A 10,045-nucleotide genomic window follows, 5' to 3' on the forward strand; every position below is an offset into this window, starting at 1 on the left:
TAAACTTTGCTTAAGAGCTTAAAGAAGATTTTCCGAAAATGAAAAATTGATAAATTCAATTGCGAACATCGATGAGTTGGATGTCGAAAAATGGAACGGTTGAAAAGCCTTGGTATATAAGTGAAAATAAAACTGCATTGTGACTTTCTGAAAAAATTACGCGCTATAATAAAAGTGAACTTTAAAAAAAAAAAAAAAACTATGGCACCAAATGCTATTCATGCTATTTTTCGTGCTCTGCATACCCTATTTATCGTGGTGCAGCAAGTTTTTCATACAAAATGGAATGGTGTCGAGCGCCGAAGTTTTCCGTCAAACGGTGCGGTGTTGTTCTATGTAAAGATTAGATGATGTCATCAGATTAGATAATGCCATGAGATTCAGTGACAGGGGAGCATATTGATTATTTTAATAAGTTTTCATTCATAAATGTTGAAAATAATATTAAAATTTTTTTTTCAATAATTCCTTTAAAGGTAGGTATGCACCTTTTATTACCCATTTTACTATTTTTTTTTTTGTATGTTTTAAAGAGAATTTAATATTTAGGTGTTTCGTCGCCCCAGAATTGCTTTGTTCCATACGCAAATTTTGTCGTTTTTGAGTTACGAATTCAGTCTATTGAAATTTTGTATGCTCGAACACAGTGCCAATGGCGTGTGGAACAAAACAATTCTGGGCGACGATTTTTTGTTTTCATTTATTTTTTATTCATTTATCTTTGTTAAAAAATACAAAACAAGTTTTGGTAGGTAGGTACTACAAGATTTGAATCTATTTCAATTTTTTTTTTTTTTTTTTTTTTAAGTACACTTCGGATTTTTTTTTTGAAGAGTGGCAACGCTGTCAAGGAAACTTCGAAATCATGAAGCGTAAATATCCCTCCCAAAGCATACCGGACGCTGCGCTGTCTCAAAACTAGCATTGTGTTCTTGATCGTCTGCATTTCTACCCTGACCGAATTGCAGAAGAAGTCTATGCTGCATGACACTTTTTAAACAAGATGTATTCTGTACCAGTTCAGTCAGTTTCGTCTTCAGTTCGTCCACCCTAAAAAATTGGGTTTCTTTTCATTTTTTATAATTCAAAATCTTAGCTGCCGGGTACAAAGGGGTTAAGTAAAAAAAAAAAACGATTTTCGGATTCTTATTGGACTTCAGTCAATTTTTTGTTTCTCTTTCATTTGGTCCTATCGCCATAGCTCTAGCGTATCTCCTTCCATTAGAAATAATTCGGTACAAAGGGTTTAAGTCAAAAAAATCAAAAGGGCATAAGTTGACTTAACTCCTACATATGTATTTGCATTAATTTTTAATTTTTAAATAAAAAAATTGATCCTAAGTGGTTATGACAAAAGGAAGACAAAAAACGAAAAGCCAATTTTCTACAGTATTATATTAGCACAAAAAGAATTCTCACATTTGGTAATCAATCACATTGATATTTCCAACTTTTTTTTATAAATTAAATTTTGTTATCAATGTCAACAAAGATTTTTCTTGACTTAACTCCTTTGGGTCAAGTTTATTTTTGAAGATTTAATGGCTCTAAAGTGTTAAGTCAACACAATTTTTTTTTAAGAACGTACATTTTCTGGTCAACAGCATATGGATATTAAAAAAGATCTTATAGATGATTTTTCTGCATCATTAGGTAGGGCGAGGAGGTTTCGAGTCAAAACTTTCGACACGTTAATAGTCCATTGAAATGTTACATTAACCTTGCATTTTGGGTAGGACAAGATTTTTTTATTTTGATGTGTAGGGGAGGTTAATGTGAGTATACAATCTAGTTTTCGGGGTTGAAAGCCCCCCCCCCCCATTTGGCCGCCATCTTGGAAAAAGGGGTGTAAACTGTTTTTAATCGATATCTTGCGAACGGTAAGTCCCACAAAAAATATGTCTAAAGCGATTTTGTAGATAATTTATTTCTCTACAATTTTGATTAAGGTACTTTTTTCTGTGAAATTGAAAATAAGAAAGTTATGCTTGAAAATAGATGTACAGTTGTGTTCAAAATAATAGTAGTGCCTGCAACAAAATAACATTTGTTATATTTACGGTGCTTCTATGGTTAAAAATTTAATTTCTTTGATGTCAAAGTTTGTAACGGTCAATTACTAATAAATGTATCGTAATTTTAAAATGAAAAAGAAGGTGCCAAATAATTTTTCATTGATTTTTGGTTGTTCTTTCGAATTTGACCTGTTCAAAATAATAGTAGTTAAAGTTATTTTTTAAGAATTTAAAAGCGGTTTATAACTTAGAATATTTATTTTTGGTTTAAAAGTAAGTACTCATATAATTTGAATAATTTTTCAACAAAAAACGATTTGTTTCGGTTTTAATCTATTTAAAGTTCGAAGAGCAAAACACTGCAGTTCGGATAAAGGAAACTTATACGAAAGCTGCTTGAAGAAGGGAAAACCTACTTGGAAATTCAAGTTTATATTAGGATGCTCCCCTACAATGGTAGCCAATGCAATAAAGTCAACGAAAGACCCGAAACGCGCGGTAGAAAAAGAAAAAAGACCGCCGTAGATGACAGGCGTATTGTCCAGACGAGGAAAGTTGAGCCTTCTGCATCGTTGTTTCACATCCAGAAGGCTTTAAGCCTAGATTGCAGTGCAGTGAACATTCGGAGGCGAATGTTAGACACTAATTTGTACGCTTGAAGTCCACGAAAAGTTCAGCGAAACATGTTAAAAAGCGTATCCAGTTTGTAAAAGACCACATAAACTGGCCAGCAAAGTAATGGCGTAACATATTGTTTACTGATGACAGCATATTTGTCCCTTTTGGTGGTACTGGATCTCCACAATACGTCCGACGTCCACCCAATACGGATTATGTTCCAAAGTATACGACGAAAACAGTTAAACATGGAGGGTCGAAAATTTTAGTATTTTAACATATTTCTTTGTTAAGAGCGGAACTTTTCGTGGGTTTCAAGCGTACAAATTAGTGTCTAACATTCGCCTCCGAATGTGCACTGCACTGCAATCCAGGCTTAAAGCCTTCTGGATGTGAAACAACGATGCAGAAGGCTCAACTTTCCTCGTCGGGACAATACGCCTGTCATCTACGGCGGTCTTTTTTCTTTTTTTACCGCGCGTTTCGGGTCTTTCGTTGACTTTATTGCATAGGCTACCATTGTAGGGGAGCATCCTAATATAAACTTGAATTTCCAAGTAGGTTTTCCCTTCTTCAAGCAGCTTTCGTATAAGTTTCCTTTATCCGAACTGCAGTGTTTTGCTCTTCGAACTTTAAATAGATTAAAACCGAAACAAATCGTTTTTTGTTGAAAAATTATTCAAATTATATGAGTACTTACTTTTAAACCAAAAATAAATATTCTAAGTTATAAACCGCTCTTAAATTCTTAAAAAATAACTTTAACTACTATTATTTTGAACAGGTCAAATTCGAAAGAACAACCAAAAATCAATGAAAAATTATTTGGCACCTTCTTTTTCATTTTAAAATTACGATACATTTATTAGTAATTGACCGTTACAAACTTTGACATCAAAGAAATTAAATTTTTAACCATAGAAGCACCGTAAATATAAAAAATGTTATTTTGTTGCAGGCACTACTATTATTTTGAACACAGCTGTACATTTTCAAGAAAAAAATCTTTGAAGGGCCATAGCTTTTTTTCTACAACTTTTATTGAAAAAATACTCATGACAGTTTTTAAAGATCATTTAATTTCCAACAATTTGATGTGCTCATTTTGCAGATTTCGTTTATAGCTGCTGCAATGGTTTTACAAAAAAAGGTTATATGTTCATTTTATTTTTTTTTACTTCAATACAGGCTGATTTAGAAGGATATGTAGGTTGGGTTGAAAAAAGAAAAAAATCATGAGGTATAGAAGGGTCCATTCCCTACCGTTTAGTCAGGAGATCAATTTTCTAAAAAAATTGTCTTACTTTTGAAAAAAATTTACTAAAAATCAACGTTTACACCTATATTAACGTGTTATATTTTTTTGTAAAGCCGAAAACCCTTTCTTTCATACTATTTTTAATTAAACCTAATTTATAGAATAGCTTTTGAAAAAATAATTTTCAAAATAAAAACTTTGAAAAAAAATACGAACAAAATATTTCGAACTAATTTTTTTCAAAATTTTATATAATTAAGTACTAATTTAGTTTTCAAAATTCAATGCTGAAAGCCGGATGCAAAAAAGTCTTGTCGTTTTCGGGAAAATTAAAAAGAAAATAAAACTACTTTTTTCTAAGAACCCCCATTATTGTTTGTTATTTTTACTGAAAGGTTATACAGGTTTTGATATAAAAAAGCTAAAACGTACTATAAGAATAAAATAAGGATGTTCCTACATTTTGACTAAACCTCCTACGCAAAACATGCCGAAACCTCCTTCAACGCAAGAAAATTTATAAATATATTTAGAAAATGTACACATTGATATTCACGTTAAGTGATTACAATTATTAGAACACTATTATTTACCTAATTTATTTATCAACAAATCGCATTAAAAAACTTAAAACAAAAAAAAATATCGCTTAAGCACTCACCAAGAAAAATTACATCTGCACTTCACAAAAAACAACATACGAAATAACTTGTTGCGCAATTACAGTAATTGAACAGAATAAAGGAAAATAAAATGGTATACTTCGAGGGGTTAAATATAAGAAGTAATCGTTTCAATCAAATTTAAAGAAAGGGAGAAATTTGAGTTTGATGAAACCTCCTACATGTCGAGATCTCCTCGCCTTACTTACTTTTCAAAATAATAGTATTCAGACTTACAAGCAAAGATTGAAACTTCAATTTCATTTTCCTCAAAATTACCTTTTCATGACTCCTTCTTTTGAGTCGTTTTTGTTCGTGTAGGTAACTTGCCACCGGATATGAACACCGTTGGACTTGGAGCAAGAGTACATTATGTAGACGCTCTTTCACAAAAATACAAGAATTGTTGCCTTCCGCTTTATCACACACACTCACGGCACACTCGAGACTCGATTCCAACACAGCACACACCAACACAAATAGGATTGTGTTTTGTGTGTTTGTAGTTTTTTTTCTAGAAGATTCGATGTGTATCTGTTTATTTTAGCCGTTAGAATTTTTAGCGCGTCTTGATCAACTGTTTGAGTCATGTCGATTCTTGTGAGTTGGTTAAATTTTTTTTTATTTATCATGCACGTCCTATTTGAAATATTTACGTATCACGCTTCATTTCAAACAAAGGACTTTTATTTTATTCTTAACTTTGAACGAAACGACAACTTAGCAGACCGATCACGCGATTACTATGACAAGATGACAACCTATTTAGATTTTAGACTACAAAATACAAGAATACACATACATAAATGATATATGTATTTTAAGTGAAAGAGGCGCTCTTTCTCTTTTGACGCTCTTTCGTTCGTTATCGTTAGTCAAATGTCAATGGCTTGGGCAAGTCCGCAAGTGGTGCCACTTTACTTCAAATGAAGTAGATTTACTTCTTTAAAAAAAAAAAAAAAAAAATAAAAACTACTTTCTACATGAAGATTTTAGAATCCATCATTATTAAAAATCAAACCAATCCATTACAAAAAATATATATACCTACGAAATAATAGTATTTAAAATAAAATAAAATAAAATAAAATTTCCCCTTTTCTCAAAAAATAACATTTTGTCATAGATATAAATGTTTTTTTACACTGCATTGTTTTGATTCTTAATGATAATGGATATGAAAACCCTCATGCAAAATATGATTCCGCTACCATTACTTTTAAGGGTTTTTCGGTAGTAAGTTAGCAACTGTTATAATAATATGGGTTTACAGATGAAAAACAGGTATAACTTTTTTCAGAGACGTCAGATTACCTTGACTTTAGATTTTTTGGAATCAGCATTAAAAAATACCTTGAAATCATGTATCATTTGTGTATACAGGGTGTCCCACAGTCACCGCCCCAAATGAAAACCATGGATTCCTGAGGTCATTTTAAGTCGAAAAACTTAAGAGGTAATTTTCTCGTTTTCGTCCCGTTTTCGAGTTACCACGGTTTTTATGATTTTTGTTCTCTTGTCCTTTAACTGGCCTTATCTTTGCCAAACTACGTTTGATTTGAAAGATTTTTTTTACAACCAATCAAGAATTTATTACAGTTTAAGTTTGTCTCAAAACTGTTTTTTCTGCGGACAACCGTTTCACCACAATTTTGCATCAAACACAATTTTCTTCGTTTTTTAACTTGTTTTTTACACTTTCATATCATTTAAGTCAAAAAAACACGTTAATGAGTATTACTTTTTTGTGCTTTTTATTAAAGCCCAGTTTATTTCCATAAAAAAAATAAGTTTTATTTCATAAAAAAGGCTACTGAAAGTAATTAAAAAAAACATAAACAAACTGAGTGAATAAAAAAAAAAATTATTTATAAATAAAAAATTAATTTAAATGAATTAAAAACTTTTTCTGAGCTTTATCTATTTGTTCTTCTTAACCACAATAGCTCAGAAAAAGTTTTTAATTCATTTAAATTAATTTTTTATTTATAAATTATTTTTTTTTTATTCACTCAGTTTGTTTATGTTTTTTTTTTAATTACTTTCAGTAGCCTTTTTTATGAAATAATTTTTTTTTTTTTTATGGAAATAAACTGAGCTTTAATAAAAAGCACAAAAAATTAATACTCATTAACGTGTTTTTTTGACTTAAATGATTTGAAAGTGTAAAAAACAACTTAAAAAACGAAGAAAATTGTGTTTGATGCAAAATTGTGGTGAAACGGTTGTCCGCAGAAAAAAAAGTTTTGAGACAAACTTAAACTGTAATAAATTCTTGATTGGTTGTAAAAAAAATCTTTCAAATCAAACGTAGTTTGGCAAAGATAAGGCCAGTTAAAGGACAAGAGAACAAAAATCATAAAAACCGTGGTAACTCGAAAACGGGACGAAAACGAGAAAATTACCTCTTAAGTTTTTCGACTTAAAATGATCTCAGGAATCCATGGTTTTCATTTGGGGCGGTGACTGTGGGACACCCTGTATAATACCATAGCCTATTTTTGCTAATTTTGAAAATCTCCAATTCGCGATTTGACCTTGAAATCGCGACAAGCGGACATGAGATTTTTGTAGACTTTTGAGATATGTTATAGAATGGCAAAAGGAAGATATTGAGCAAAAAAAATTTCTACTAACATTCATTCCGAGATTTACCCCTTTTTTCTCCTTATTTTACTGTATTATTTTAGTTTTCAAAAAGACATAAACTTTGTATGTAGCTTTTTTTTTTAAAAATTTCGAAAAACTAATTTTTGGATTGTTTGAGAAATAGACTTAATTTTATATTGCTTTCGGTTTTCGGAAAAAATTGTTTTCGTTTTAAATGCGTTTTTTGTCTTCGGTTGTCGTTTCGTTAGTGTGGAACAGCCTTGTCGCCTTGAAGCAACAGATTATTACTTTTCTAAAATAATTATAATTAAATGCTGCACACTTCTTTGATTATTATTACTCTGGTAAATAGCACTTTCAGTTGTTTCCGTTAATTTTAAATTTTTAAAATGTAAATTTCAAATTAGCCACCTACATTTTGAATACTTCACCAAATGAGTCCAATATTTCATTATACAACCAACATCATAACGTTACGTTACAAAGCATATACAACAACCGATTAGGAATAGCACATGCCAAAACCACTTGTAAATAGTTCACTTCGTAGTGTATTTTATAACGTGTAGGTGGCGCTCACAGTTTAATCTGGGTTAACAAGTGTAGGTATTTTTATTTAAAATTTTTAATTTGAAAATGTATTTCAACTGAAAGAAAATTCCCTTGTTCAAATTCAAGAGATTTTCACATTGTTGATTTGTTCATGTTTATGAGAAATGGTTTTATGGAACATATCTAATTATTTCCTAAAAAATCGTTGCTAACTGAGTTTTTGTAAGAAATATGCCGTGGGTAGCCGTTGGTGTGATGGGAACTCCATTTACACCCTTTGACACATAAGCTTTATAACGCTTTTTTTCCTTTTTTAAGGAAGGGTCTAACAAAATTGTTAGCTTTATTTATAAAATTTGTGTGTTTTCAAGAATTTTTCTTTCATTTCTTGTTAATAAATAATGCTCGCTCAATATTTAATGAGGGGTTTGAGCGAGCCCTTGTTGAGCAAAAAAATACTGCAAGTTTGGAAGCTGAGCGTTCAGTGCTCAACGAACTAAAAAAGGAACACAGTACTTTTTTGACAGCTCAGTTTTCCCCATCCTAAGGGTCTTGTTTGCTTCAAAAACGGACTTTACATTAAACATCTGTAACGTGTTGATTAAAAATGTAATATTTGAAAGGTGATTAGGTATGAGGACGTTAATTTGGCATATAAAGTCATTTTTAAGAACGCTTAACATCAAGATAACAGACGCATAATCTATGTATTGTACGGTAATGTCTCCCTTTTCTGAGACTCGCTTAAGCCTATAGGTTTAACTATAAAAGCCCAAGTAACAATTTTACTTGCATTTTGTTCGATTCCACAAGCTATAGTTTGTATACGTTTAGTTTAAGGCTTACTTACTCAAGTCATCCATTTAGGAAAGAAAGGAGGTCTCCTTAAGGCTATCTAGAAGTGTTAAGAAGAAGCCTTGTAAATATCAGTTAAAGAAGACCTTTATAAGACCTGTTTGAACCGTTCTAAAGAAGAATTGTATTTTCAAGTGACAGAAGGCCTCTATAAGACCTGTTCCCAGAGGTTCTTGTAAGTATGCAATGTTTTCACATATAAGTATGCAAAGTTTTTATCCTGCAGATATGCAATATGTTTGTAACGCATTAGAAAAAAACATTGCATTTCAATGTGAGGTTTCAAATAGCTCCCAATTTTTCACTCATCTTTAATATTCGAGCATGGTCTACTGGTAAGGTGCTGGCTTGGTATGCAGAGGTACGTGGGATCGATTCCTGGCCGGGACATGTGATAAAAATAAAAAAATGTGTTCTTTTTCAATTAAAATAATATTCTCAAGAACAACAGAAAAAGCAGTGGAATTTCCAAAAAAGGAAAAGAAACAAAATAGGAAAAAATTAAAATAAATAAAATAATATGCAGAAAATGCAAAACAGAAAAAATCAAAAGAAAAAAAAAATTAAATAAAATTCAATAAATTCTTTTTTTTAATGCATATATTCAACATTTTCTACAACACCTTCAACAACTTCAATAAGGCCTTATTATAACATCCTACGCAAATAATTCGGTTTGTGCATTAGATAAACCCTCTGCAGGAAGACCTCCGTAAGGCCATTTTAAGCTGTTTGTCACAAGCTATTAGCTTGTGGATTACCTGTGAAGGAAATTCATATGCAATTTCGGTAAAATGCGCCAAAATGATTTGCATAAAGACCTGTCCTTCTTGTTATGAAAGCCAAAAAATAGCTTGCATTGACCCTTATGAAAGCTAAATTGTTACTAGGGAGGCGTGAGTATAAATAAGTTAATCAGCCCTATTCTGCTGTTCGATTCACGTGAATCGAAAGATTTCATTCCTTAATCACGTCAAACAGACTTTGAAAAATCTCAACTTTTCGAAAGCAAAGCGATGTGTCCCGCTATCTTAGAAATTCTAAGGAAAAAAAAAAATTGCTTAAATATAATTTTAACCCCTATTTAAAGGCTTCTTATTTTAGACTTTCACGTGAATCGAATAGCAGCATAGAGCCGAATGCCAAAATGGCATGTACGAGTGAGCGAAAACACATAAAGCTGGCTATAATGTGCATATATGCTTGTGTTCGTTCAACATTCGTTAAGCATAATGCATGCCGTGCGATCTGAACTGCACGAGATGTGTTAATTTATCAGAATTGAACGAGAACAATTTTGACAAAATCTTATTCGGGGTAAGTTGGGCCTTAAGGAACCCTGTTTTCAGTTTTTAAATGTATGCAGGGGCCCAATTCCGCAAGAGTGAGTTACTCTGTGTACACGAAGAAAAGTGTAAATTGCCTTGCACACAAGGCACATTATAAAATCACGCAATGAACTCAATCTTATGGAA

The sequence above is a fragment of the Episyrphus balteatus genome, chromosome 1 (genome assembly GCF_945859705.1).
Source record: "Episyrphus balteatus chromosome 1, idEpiBalt1.1, whole genome shotgun sequence".
NCBI lineage: Eukaryota > Metazoa > Arthropoda > Insecta > Diptera > Syrphidae > Episyrphus > Episyrphus balteatus.